General features: G+C 39.3%; 1 long non-coding RNA gene across 1 annotated transcript; it reads right to left on the reverse strand.

Moving 5' to 3' along the window:
• Positions 1 to 8,001: 8,001 nt before the first annotated feature.
• Positions 8,002 to 9,919, reverse strand: LOC113541306 (uncharacterized). Its single transcript, XR_003404169.3, has 2 exons — positions 8,651 to 9,919; positions 8,002 to 8,525 (listed from the first exon to the last, which is right to left on the reverse strand). It is a non-coding gene; the product is annotated as an uncharacterized LOC113541306 (long non-coding RNA).
• Positions 9,920 to 14,042: the final 4,123 nt, after the last annotated feature.

Below are 14,042 nucleotides of genomic sequence, written 5' to 3' on the forward strand. Positions count from 1 at the left end.
ATCACTGATCTGTTTACGTTTTGGGGAAAACTAAGTTTGTTAGAAAATATCATGGGAAGGTGCAAACAAAAATAACAAGCAGCTGGCAGGATCCGTCAGAATTCCTTCAGGAGGGGGTGAGATTGGTCAGAATTCCTTCAGAGATAGGTGAGATTAGTCAGAAATTGTTTGGGAGCAAATGGAATTGGTTGGAACAGATGGGATTTTCAAAATTCCTTCGGAAGTGAGGAGGATTAGTCAAAATTCTAGTTGGAGCAGGCAGGATTAGTCAGAATTCCTGTGGGAGCGGGGGGGGAATTGGACAGAATTCATTCAAGGTGGAGCAGGATTGGTCAGAACTCCATCGGGAGTGGGTGGGATTGGTCGAAATTCCTGTGGGAGCAGACAGGATTGTCAGAATTCCTGTGGGAGCAGATAGAATGGGTCAGAATTCCTTCAGGGTAAAGCAGGATTCCTGTTGGAACAGAGGAGATTTCCAAGATTCCTTTGGAAGTGAGCAGGATTAGTCAAAATTCTAGTTGGAGCAGGCAGGATTAGTCACAATTCATGTGGGAGCAGGTAGGATTGGTCAGAATTTGTTCAAGGTGGAGCAGGATTGGTCAGAATTCCTTTGGGAGCAGGCAGCGTTGGTAAGAATTCCTGTGGGAGCAGGTGGGATTGGTCAGAATTCGTTCAAGGTGACGCAGGATTGGTCAGAACTCCATCGGGAGTGGGTGGGATTGGTCGGAATTCCTTTGGGAGCAGGCAGCGTTGGTAAGAATTCCTATGGGAGCAGATAGAGTGGGTCAGAATTCCTTCAGGGTAAAGCAGGATTCCTGTTGGAACAGAGGGGATTTTCAAAAATTTTTTCAGAAGTGAGCAGGATTAGTCAAAATTCCGGTTGGAGCAGGCAGGATTAGTCAGAATTCCTTTGGGAGTGGGTGGGATTGTCCTGCGCACACCTCTACACCACACAGTTTCTTATACTGCTGGACTTGTACAGTGTACATCAGGCTGGAGATCCAGGACTACCATTTGTGGCTTTGTGCTTGGATCTGATGTGGCTGTAGACTCAACTCCAACACACCAGATGGCGCCATTGTCTTATATAAGCTTTTGGCCTGAGAATAAATCCAAAGGAACAATTCAGTTACTTTTTTCCTTCTGTAATAAATATGAATAATATTATTTGCCTCGTAAATATCATTAAGGAAAGGTTCAATGAGTTATACTGTGGCAGCCTATATGTCATGAAAAATAATTATTAAGCTTGTTTATAGCTATTTTTACTCATTTCAAGTTTGAAATTGTCTTATTCTTTTTGCGTAGTTCAGAAATATTCTTATCTGCCAATAGAATAAGACAATTTTAAGATTGAAATTAGTAAATAAGTTTAATGGTCTTATATTTGTTACATAAAAATGTCACAATGAGAAATATTAGATAACTTTTCCTTTATTCACTTGCTAATATATTATATTTTGCATAACTTATCCTTCGGATATTACTTTTTTATTACCTTTATGTTTTATCTGTTGGTGTTTATCAAATATCATGAATTGTGTGACATTGCACATCAGCTGCACCCTTTGTATCCTTTCTGTCAAGATTCATGACTCTTGTTCAGCGAATCAGTTGATTCAGTGAGTTCAGTTTGTTTGTGTGAGTGTGTGTGTGTGTGTGTGTGTCGAATTTTTGGACAAAGCTGGAGATGGGCATGCAAGCACTTTATTAAATAACACTAATTAGTGAACAAATCTGGATGAATCATTTAAATGACTCACTGGAAGGAGTCAAATATGTAATCTCTACATGTAGTGTGTAGTGATTGAATATGTGTCACCTCTGTGTCACCTGGAAACGCTAATCTCTAAACTATGTTTATTATGTTCCTCTGACTGGGAGGAAAGTCTTTTTCTGTGTGTGGTGTCATACTCGGAGGTCGTAATTGCACTAAGCAAGCTTCAAACTGAGATTAACTCTGTCCTCCTCTACACGTTGGCTTAAATCTGATTCCACATTCGCAGCCCACACTGTGTTTTTCTCTGCTACTTTTTTGGAGTTTGAACAACACTGATGGTGCTATTAATAGGCCTCACAGCACTGCCTCTAAATTACCCGTTTCACTCACAAGACAAAGCTGGAATATGCAAATGGAGATTTAATTTCAGTTGTCTCTTTGCGTTCGCTAGCTTTTCTCACTTACTTTATGCAAGAGCAAAGAAACTCTTAGTCATTGTAACCACCTTTTTTTTTTTTTCAAATGTTTCAAAATTCTGGTTCTTTGTTCAATATTAAGCCAGCGTATTTTGCGTATACGTCCACATTCTGAAATGAAACTAATAAAAAGATGCTAATATAAAACTTAATATAATACACTTACTGTGCACTTTAATAGAAACTCAAATACATCTGCTCATTCATGCAATTCTCAAGAGCTCAAGAGCTTCAGTTCATGTTCACCTCAAACATCAACATGATGAAAAAAACAATTTCTGAGACATTGACCTTGGCGTGGTTGCTGTTGCCAGGTTTAAATATTTCAGAAACGGCTGAACTCCTGGGATTTTCACGCAGAAGTCTTTAGAGTTTACTCAGAATGGTGCGAAAAACAAAAAAACATCCATTGAGCGGCCATTTTGCGGGCGGAGGAGGAGAATGGCCAGACGGTAACTCAAATAAGCACTCTTTACAGCGGTGGTGAGCAGAAAAGCATATCAGAACGCACAACACGTCGAACTTTGAGGCAGATGGATCTATAACAGCAGAAGATCAGATCGAGTTCCACTCGCATCAGCCAAGGACAGGAATCAGGAATCTGAGGCTACAAACTCACTCAAACTGGTCAATTTTGATTTAGTATAATTACGTAAAAAACATAATACGATATAAATTATTTTCATGTTGCTCTCAGAGCTGTAAAATAGCCTCGCGGAGCACAAAATGTCGGCTTTTAGGCTAAAACTACAACCAAAAGTGTAACTGGAGTTTCTCGTCAGATTTGTAATGATGATAATGTGATGTTTTGGAGGTGGATCTCTCTGGGTTATCAAAGCTATATTAGCCTACAATGAGCTTTTAATGGATGTCATTATCTACGTATAGAAAACGCTCTATCATTATGTGTTGGGAAAATTTCATTAATAACAGTCAGTAAAGGAAAAACCCACACAGAGGGAGGAGTGGTGATATTCTGGAAATGAGAGAACGTATGAGGCGATGTATAATTACAACTAACTGAAGTAAACACAGTTATTTCAGTGAGGAGCTGAGGGATTTATCATTTCTGCTTTCCCTCAAGCAAAAAAAAAAAAAAAACGTCTCAAGAAGTGAAAACTCGTTAATGGAGTTGAAAGTCGGGCGAACTTTCCGAACTGGCTTTGAGTCAGTCGTAGATGACATTTTGAAAATCAAAGTGATGCGTGTGATGAAGTAGCAGCAAAGTGTGTGAATTATAAATGTGGTTATTGATCTACATGTTTTTATCAGTGTGGTTTTCACCCTTACAGAGAACTCACATTGAATTCACATATGAATAATCACCTGATTCGTTTATTTTTTACATGATGTTACACATGATTCATTTATTTTCATGTGTGAATCTTACACATGAATCGCTTGATTTCACGTCTGATTCTTACATGATTCATTTATTTTAACATGTAATTACTACACGATTCATTTTTCCACATGTGATTTTTTGATTATGATACATGATTCCTTTTTTTAATATATGATTTTAACACATGATTCATATTTCACATATGATTCTTACATATGATTCATTTCTTTTCACAAATGATTCGTTTAATTTCAAATCTTATTGTTACATGATTCTTTTTTCTTACACATGGTTTGTGTATTTTTAAATCTGATCTTTACATTCATTTATTACAGATGTGATTCTTACACATGACTCATTTATTTTCAGATGCGATTCTTACATACAATTCATTTTCTTACAAATAAGATTCTTACATGACTCATTTTTTTACAGCTGTGATTTTTACACGATTCATTTATTCTCCCATTTTACACATGATTTTTTTCCCCACATCTGATTCTTATACATGAGTTATTTATTTTCACATGTGATTTTCTCACATAAATAATTCCTTTTCACACGTGATTTCATGTTATGCAATTTCAGGGCATACCATGTTGAAATGCACGTTCGCATGTGATCACATATTACTCACATAATCACATTTTTCCTTAAGGGTATTGATGAGCTAAGCGCTGTAGCAGTGACGGCAGGGATGTACGGAGACGAACAGCAAGGACATGGCTAAGATTAGGTGCTACAGGAGAATAATAATCATGATAAAATTCAGTCTAGGTTACACAGTCGGGTTATATTATTTAAAATATATGGATGTCGAGTGTAGAATTTCAAACTGGCACCTTTTCTGATATGTAAAAATGCCCAGAGCGCAATATGTAATCAGCACCAAGTTTAACCCCGGCTCAAATTATGATTAAGCCGGGCTTCAGGACATTTACATTTAATGTTTCATTACCCACAAGCTGTGATGAGGCTACACCAGGCTGGAGATGGAGCTGCTCTCCTATCAGACGTGTCAGCGCCTCATTCAGAGACTGAACACATTGAGGAACGTGTTGTTCCTCACTGTAAGGGATGAATCCTCTCCACAGCTCCAGTCCTCTGACTTCCTGTCTGTAATACCTAACGCAGATTAAGGCCCATTAAAGCCTCTTTGCTGCATGCGCAGTTTCTATTGATTGGATCGACTCAACTCATTTTAGCCAATGATCCGATTACAGCTCTTGTCCCCTGCCCTCCTCCTTCTCTTTATGTCACTCTGGATTTAAGGTCCGCTGCTGTGACCTGGGCTCATATGCTGACATGTGCACTTTTTAACACCGTCCTCTTAAGACACGGGCCGGGTGGTGCAGGGCATCAGCAAGACAACCTTCATCAGGTTAGATTCGCAACGCCCAGAATTCTGAGAGACAATAAAACACAGGCGAATGTTTCAAGTAACACTGCAGTTTTCACCTTAATCTCTATCCACTGCACCAGTAGTAGAGGTGCAACATTATCTGTATCTATATAGTGCTCGGAATATCCATATCTGTAGTCGGATTTAACTCCAAAGTGGGCGTGGCCTAATCTGGAAAGTTTTTTTCTTGTTTAAATATGAACCCTGCCACTAAAACCCCAGAAACACTGGAAAAAACTCAAAAGATCCCAGATGTAGAAATGAATTCTGGCTCTGACAGTTCCTCAACCTCAGCTACATCACTCCATTTCATAATCGAGCTCAGCGTGTTTCAGGATGGATAGGTGTGTTATAGTGTGTTGTTCCGTGTTAAGGCTGATGTTTACTCGCTCTTATCGACGCATATGTGTACGCAAAATGGCCGCTATGCGAATCCTGCGGTCATTTGGCATGTCGCGTGTGCGCGGCCTCAGAAATTTAATAAAATTTATATTTTTGAATGTACAGTGAGGGTTTTTGATTTGAGATGCAGTTCATGACAAGAAAGTGTTAAAGAGAATCAGAGCTCATCGGTCTGTTTAACGAGATGATTTGCGTGAAATCGCTAAACATCACAGTTTGACTTGGAATCCAGATGGACAGAGATGTTTTGGCTCTGCCGTGCCGTCTAGTGGAAGCCGCTTTTAATCCTCCAGATGTTCATAAGATACACAAGCCAGTGTGCAAACAATGCCACTCACGTCCAGTAGCTGGCGAAGTGAAGTATATTTGCGCCTTTTTCGAGGGTGAAGTTTATAGGAGGAGTCGGATCAGGTCTAGGTCCACCCCCCTGGACTTTTGGTTCTGTATCAAAGCCTATCTCAACAAGATTGTAGAAATTAAAATGGACTGCAACATTCTCTAAACATTCCACAAACCTAAAATTGTTAGCTGTGCAGGCCACTTCTGCTGACGTTTTATTCTGAAGGCTGCAGTTATGCTGACTTGAACCTCTGGGACTCTAATGAACCTCACGTGAGGTAATAAAATACGGAAACAGCCGTTAAGACGGCGAGGGGGATTCTTCTGAAGTAAAATGGCGATGAGAAGTCGACTCTCTGTAGAATCAAAGATGGTAATAAGCAGCAGCCTGGTGTTATTAGGATCATTTGTGCCTCATTAAGCTGGAGCTTGATCAGATTTGCTGTTCTGTTGGTTGAAATAATGAAGCATCTACTCGCTGAGCTGGGTCTCTTTCCATGGCGTGATCAGGTAAAGCTGCTAGAAGAGTCACTCCATCTTCAAATCGAATCCCAGGAGCCTCTATTAAGCGAAGAGGGACTCGTGTGAAGAGTGTGACAGAACTGGGTCTGAGTCCACACAACAGCTGGTGTGTGTGATTACTGCTCTCTGACTCCCTCAGTTCCTCTCAGTTCCTCCGTCTCTCTCGTTCCTGCTCTCTGATCTGACACACTCCACTCGCTGCATGACTGATAGATCCAGGACACGCAAGTAGCAAATAAAACCGAGGGATTCGTCACATGTCACCGAGCACTAGAGATCTGAGCACAGCGCATATACTGCAGTGGATCATCATCTCAGCAAAAACATCCCCAAAACATAACGCTCTCCTACAGGTTACTGATATTGAGTACAGAATAAAACACTCCGTGTCATGCTGTTAAAGGAAATTAATCAGCGACAGGGTGGTGTCATGAACGGAATTCCTGTTACCATATTGAAGTTAATTATTTCTAATAGCAGCAATTTGCCAACGCTAACAATGTTTTATTTATTAAAGAATCACACGTCATAATTTTTATCCATAATAGTTACATTGAATATTATGAAAGTGGTACGTTATGGTCTGAGCAGCCATGTAGATACGACATCTTACGCTGAACGCTGAAATTTTATTATTATTATTATTTATTTTTTTTGTAGTCAGAGGTGCACTCTGGGAAATGGAGTTCAGCACCCTTTGTTGCTACCATGACAATAAAAAATGGATTAAAAACCTTGTTGTTAAGCTTTCTGTAAGGAAATGTTGAACATTTATGGAAGGAGTCTCCAATGTTAGTAGGTTTTCCACTGCAGGAAAGTCTTCAGGTCCAGGTGGAAGGTTTTGGATGATTATGAGTGGACAAACTGTATGAAATTTTATTTTGTTTAAAAAACAATAGCAGACTTGCATTGAAAATTAGCACCTGACTGAAAATCTATAGTTTTTTTTGTAGTAGTGAAATAGCAGTTTTTGTATTTATTTTTTTCTTGCAATTTCATAGCTTTGACATAAAAAATTCATCTAAAATTGCAATGTAAAGATGGTGTATTCTGCTATTCAGTGTTAGGCTTTAACGCTGCGTTTGCTTGAACTCAGAGGAATTCTGAACTCGGAATTACGTTATTCGAGCTGCAAAGTGGGAAAAAATATGTACACCTCCATGAAAGTGTGTGTTTTGTTAACAACAAGCTAGATAGCTAGCATTAACGATCATGAGTTTATGGCGTATTTACTTTCTCAAAACAGCGAACTATACTTTATTCACGGTGTGAGCGGCCATGTTGGCATGACATCATGCTGAACTCGAGGTTGAAGAGGAAGACACCTTCCCTTCTTTCCGAATAGGAATTCCGTGTTGAGGGGGCGTTTTCCTAGTCGGAGGTCAGAAATTTGGAGTTTTAGCCTTAGCTTTAGTCAAAGGCAGTAAAATTCACCTGCAAGATTCAGCATTCAGCTGTTTAGTGTGGTACGGAATTAAATTCCCATGAACTGAAAATTGCCAAACCTTTGACAGTGTGTCAGTGAGAAAAGCCCAATAAACTGAAATTAGCTAATGCTAATAACTCTGCCTAGCTCTTTTAATACCTCCGTCGTCCCACTCCTGACAATGTTCCTGCTTCTATTTAATCAGTTTAACTCTGTATGTGTGTAGCAAATTGCTCTTCATGTGAAAACAAACTTGGATAATAAATAAAGCAAGGTTACTAACCAATTTTTTCTTTCTAATGATCATCATAAAGCTGTTTTTTTTTTTTTTCTCAAACATTTATAACAATAAATTTTCTACGCTATTGCTCAGATTGTATTGTGAACTTTCAAAACTTTAATAACAATGTTTTTTATTGCAATATTTTCTGCATTTCCATTGATTCAATATTAAATAGGTGAAGAGAATCTTGTGCAAATAGCAGTGTGGAATAGTGTGTATTTAACAAAATGCTGGCTTGAAAAATGAAATGACTTTACAGTTAGAATGTATAAATAATGAATCCGTTGAGAAAGAGGAGAAAGAGGAGTCTGACAGGGAAAGCAGAGATAACACACAGTATAATTATATATTGTGAGCCGTGTGTGTCCTTTTTCCTGACTTTGCATCGGCTCTCCGGCGCTGAGAGGTTAACGACAGTCCTTCACCGTCCTCGTCAGACATGTATGAATGCAGTGCTTTTGCTGGTGTGTGTGTGTGTGGCAGTCGGGCAGATGGTCACTGTGTGAATAACGATTGTCAGACTCTGGCAGGTCCCTCAGTGATGTAGCGGGGCAGGAGGTAGACACAGGGCTGATGGGTAAATCAGCCACTGAATACTAACACCAGCCTTCTGGAAATACAAACACACACACACACACACTGTAAAGGCAAAGTCCATGATTTTAGAAGATGTAAGAAGAGTGAGGTGAGTTTTTAAAACACTCTCTTTAGTGTCCACTTCAAAGCCACACCCACTCTGCTAGTACAAGAGGTGGAGTTTTTTGATCGACAGCCACCCACTTGTCCCGCCTGCTTGGTTGAATGCTGGTGTTTCACATCCTGCTTTTGTTTCTGTCGTTTTCAGAACCTGGGTCGCTGGGTACAGGATGGAAGCTTGTTTCTGATGCTTTAATGAAATACATTTGTAAAGATTTCTTGTCATTATATTCAATATTCACTGATCTTTCACAGAACCCATTTAACCCCTTATGTCCTGGTGAATTTTGTGCATGTCCTCCTGAATAAATGCACAAGAATGTAGTGTATTTTTTAAATCATGAAAATATAGTACTGTTACAAATAAAAACACAAAAGCAGTCACTTTTCAGTTGGAGTTCAAAATAATGACTTGAGTTCAAAATAATAAACAGAGACTAGAATCATTAAAAGAGAAAAGAAACATGAATCAGAGGCTTGATATGTCAGAGGAAAAGCAGCTGAACTATGTGCCGTGAGCGTGCTTAAGTAGCGCGGTGGTGATTGAGTCCAGGTGTGTGCTATCAGTAATCAGGTGAACTGAGGCGTGTGAACTGGGAGTTGGAGTCCATGGGAGCCATGTTTGTAGTCAGAGGTGCACTCTGGGAAATGGAGTTCAGTGCCCTTTGGTGCTAACATGACAATAATAAATGGCTTCAAAACCTTGCTGTTAAGCTTTCTGTAAGGAAATGTTGAACATTTATGGAAGGAGTCTCCAGTGTCAGTAGGTTTTCCGCTGCAGGAAAGTCTTCAATACAGAGGAGTTTATGCTTCTTGGTAACATGACAAGCGGCGTTTTTTGTCTTAATAACATAAAGTGAAAGTGAGGGAATAAGTGTTTATAACTGCTATAACATGTGATAACAGGAAGTAACATGTTTTGTGGATAATGTGTCATTATTTAATAAATGGAAAATGTAATCCCCGGCGAATCGCTCTGGTATAAGAGGAATAAAACACTTTGGAACAACTTCCAGGTGGCAACAGTAAGTCCACTTCATCAAACCACGCCCCCAAGTGTTTTATTCCTTACATTATACATAAGGTTTGTTAAAGTTTTTGTTAACTAATGCAGTAAATGATGTCTTTAATGTTCAATTAAAGTGCTACAGTTTTACGTATGATTTGTTCAATTTGGTAACACGTTTGATATTCACATGTCTGAAATGTAATGTACTCTTGGTTCATCAATCATCTCAAATTATGTAGAATTATGCATCAGTTGGACCAAAAGGAGAATTCCAGCTTTCATACGACACCTTGATCCTGTGTGTGTCATATGAAATCAGTGTCTTATAACGGCAAGGAAAGCTAATGTAATAATAATAATAATAATAATAATAATGGAGTGGAAGAGAATAACAAAAGCGAAACACCTTTATATAGGATTTTGATTTGCGTTGTGTGCATGTGTCTGGATAAAATTCCTGCCATTTTCACCGTGCTCTGAATAAGTCAGAGTCTGGCAGAGTAGGCGGGTGCGCTATTGATTCCTGAGAGTACTTCTCTCTCGCAAAATCCAAACTATGTCCTGTAAGAGAAACGTTCTCCCAAATGGCAGCTTTTATATCCAAGTAGTCACATTCACATGCATGACAGTTGCAGGAAAGTGGGAAAGTATGGAAACACTTCTGATGAATACAGTACTCGTAGATACTGAATAAATCCTCGTGAATAACGCATATGGGCGTGGTTGCTTCGTACAGGGGCTTGGCGAGATCCTTGGTATACTGCAATTACATCACAGAGCGCCTCTGCCTGCACAGCACCCATAAATATTCATGGCAGCACTGGAGGCAGAACGGACACCTTTGATTCGCCAGGATCCGAGCCAGCCAATGCATGACAAGCAGCTGTGGACACTGAGTGCATAATGGATTTCCGCTCAGGGAAAGGACCCCTGTTTATCTAGTAATCGGCCCAGATCAAACAGCCTACACACACACACACACACACACACACACACACACACACTTCTGCAAAAGAAAATGCTTGTGATTTCTGCAGGTAGGATGTGTGTGTGTGTGTGTGAGAAAACTCCATCTCAGCTCTGAGTGAGAAATCTCCACAAGGTGTATTGCAGAAAAGAAATGCGTGCACACTATGGTGAACTTCTTACAAAAAAACTGAAAAAAAGAAGAAACATGTCTCCCTTTTCTGGGTTTGTGGGCTAGCTTCAGATCTTTTTGTGCAGTTTTTAAGATGTTGTAGGCCTCGAAATTTTGCATTTTTCTTCTTTTATGCAGTCTTTGCATGGGAAACAAGTTCACCATGGTGTGAATGCATTTCTATTTTAAGATATATTGAGACAAGGAAAAGGAGAATTATGGAGTGAATAATGTCCGTACCAGGTGATGATAACTAGGAGTATTGCAGATACTGTGAATCAGAAATGCGTGCACACCACGGAGAACTTGTTTCCCATGTAAAGACTGAAAAAAAAGAAAACTGTATACAACTTTTCCAATTTTGCTTAGATCTTGGCAACCCTGGTGAGGATCTGGATTTCATTTTGGAATGAACATAAAACACAATTGTAGTTATAAAAGCAGGCAAAGGGTTGAAATCAAATGATCAAACAGTCAGCAATAAAAAGCAGGCAAGACTTCGCTAAACAGGAGCAAAGAAGAGACTCAACGAAGAGGCTGGCTCTGTAAACAAGCAAAATACACAAAAATACACCCTCAGTGGCCATTTTCTCAGGTCCAGCTACCACACGCTGTAGGTGTACAATTACTGACTGCGGCTGTGCGCAATGTGTCATCGGTGGAAAGGGAGCACCACGAGAGCACCGCTGAGCAGATATTATTTAGGAGGTGATACTGACGTGGTGGTGTGTGTGATGCAAGTACAAGTGGATCAGCTACAGCAGTGATGCATTTAAAAATGCACTTTATGACACACTCCTACCTCGTTGGTCACCTGGTAGGTGTTTGGTCAGAGACTAAAGCTCATCTCCACGCTCAGTGTGTGTTAATCGTCTTGTATTCTTCATCTGAGTCAGGATCACTGCGTTACTGGTACCTGCTTTTATTTGGACTGTTTCTCAGCCCAGCAGTGACACACACTACCACGTCAGTGCTGAGAATAAACCATCACCCAGATAACATGTACTCAGCAGTGCTCCTGTAGTTCTCTCGTTCTGAGCCGCAGTCAGTAAATGTACACCAACAAAAGTGACCTAGATTATAGGTGGACCTGAAACATGTGCTTTTTTTAAAATGTATTTTCCTTGTTTACTAAATTGTTTTAATTATTTTGGTAGATAATTTTACTCTTAGCTTAATAAACACAACAGCTGCTCATGTGCAGACTTGCAAAGAATGTGCAGTCTGGTTTTATTTACTTTCATGCATTAGTAATAACTTTCCATTAAGGCACTCGATTTAGCCGCGTGCACAAATCCACTGTGCGTGCTTTGTTTCCGCAGTTACGCGGTGCGAATACAACATGGTGTTCCTCCCACTCACTCCTGAGCTCTTCATTTTTCTTCCACACTTATACAGTACATGCAGGAGGAGGAAACCTAGCAAGTTAACAAAATGGAAAAGATGGAGGAAAAAAAACCTGAAATCCAAACCAAAAAAGAAATGCAAAATATTAATAATAAAACTACATAACTATATATGCTTAGATGAATTATATGAAGATTGCATTTTTTTTATCCATTAAAGAATAATGTCATACTTTTTATCCATTTATAGTTACATTTAATGTTGTGGAACATCCACGAAAATAAGTTCCTGTTCTCACTTACTTTATAACAGGTTTAAAACAGTCGTTCCATCCCCAGGTTTGAAGCTAATAATAAAAAAAACAACAGTTTTTTCATGTTACTGAGAAGCCGCAAAGAGTAAAATCTTTTGTCCTGAAGACTTTCACACTTCCACATGGTGGAAAACTGTGAAAGTTACAGAACGCTTGCACTGACTGAAATCAAATACTGTTTTCATTATGAAATAAAACACCCTTAAAAAGCCATTTCGTATTAGTTTTTGATTATGTGGAGCATTTACAGTGAATATTGTCTATTTATGCTAGCAAGCATTTTGGAGTCCAGCAGGTGTAGTGTCCTCTACTGTCATGTTCTACGTGTCATTGTGTCGTTTACCAACAGAGGTCCTCATTGCTTTAAAGCCAGTGATGAAGAGGACTGGAGTAAATTATAGCGATGCATCAATGTGTGGAATAATTTTTTTTTTACACAGACCCAGAGGATTCTCTCTGATCCATGCTTTCTGATCATTATGCATCTATGACACAATGACGCTATACATTCTTGAGCAGCCGTAAGTTTACTTTGGCTCTAGAAAACTGCACACACACACACACACACACACACTTTCCTAAAATCCTCAGAGAATTTTTATAGAAGTATAAGAAAAGACCAAACCTTCCACCAGGGGAAGTTATCCACAAAGTGCAGCTTTTTGTGAACAATCTCTTAGATATGAAAAGCTCATTTTGCACACTGGCGTCCTCAGGCCTCGGCTGCTGCCCCACATGTTCGCAGCAGCAGCAGGAAAGTGTTACTCTGATGAACCAGTGTGCAGAAAAAGGCTGTATGCATTCCACCTGCGGTCATTAGCCGTGTGTAAAGACGAGGGGTCTGGACTGTGGGAGTGAGAAAGTGGGCCGAATTCAGACTTCATTAGCAAGCAGATGTGGACGCACACACACACACACACACACGCACACACACACAAGTGGGTGGAGTCGGTTAAGGGGAAGGGAAAGCCTTATCTGTGTGTTCATCTCTCAGACAGCAGAGGGAGCAGGGAATTACAAACCGCTCCTTTAATTACGCAGATATCAGGACAATTCTCTGTAGTACATAACTGTCAGGGTGTTCAAACACACACACATATGTTATACTATATGGTTATGTTATTTGATTGTTTTTTTTTTATTTTGCTTTTGAAAATATGTGTGTGTGTGTGTGTGTTGGAACACCCTGACTGTTATGTACATGATTGAAGGCAGGACACAAGTGCTTCATTACACCACTATGTCAGTGATAATGCTGTTGATGCCATTTTAATTTGTATATAATTAAAATTAATTTTTAAAATAAATATCAAAGTTGCTTTATAATTATGCACAGGTCATCATTTCTTCAGTATTCAGTACACCACACATGGATTTATAACGAATAGTCACACTTCACTAGTGACACTTGTGCTACAACATCAGGACAAGTTATCAAGGAATTATTTATAGCACATTATTAGTGTAACAATGCTTACAAGCTTACAGTCATGACCAACATAATAATACATTATAAACACAAATATAATGATTTATGAATATGGGTTTCATAGAAAGTGTATAAAGTGTCTCAGCCTACGCAAACACACGCACACACTTTCTGAGAGCAAGTTTACACTCACAT

Source organism: Pangasianodon hypophthalmus, chromosome 22, assembly GCF_027358585.1.
Source record: "Pangasianodon hypophthalmus isolate fPanHyp1 chromosome 22, fPanHyp1.pri, whole genome shotgun sequence".
Lineage (NCBI taxonomy): Eukaryota > Metazoa > Chordata > Actinopteri > Siluriformes > Pangasiidae > Pangasianodon > Pangasianodon hypophthalmus.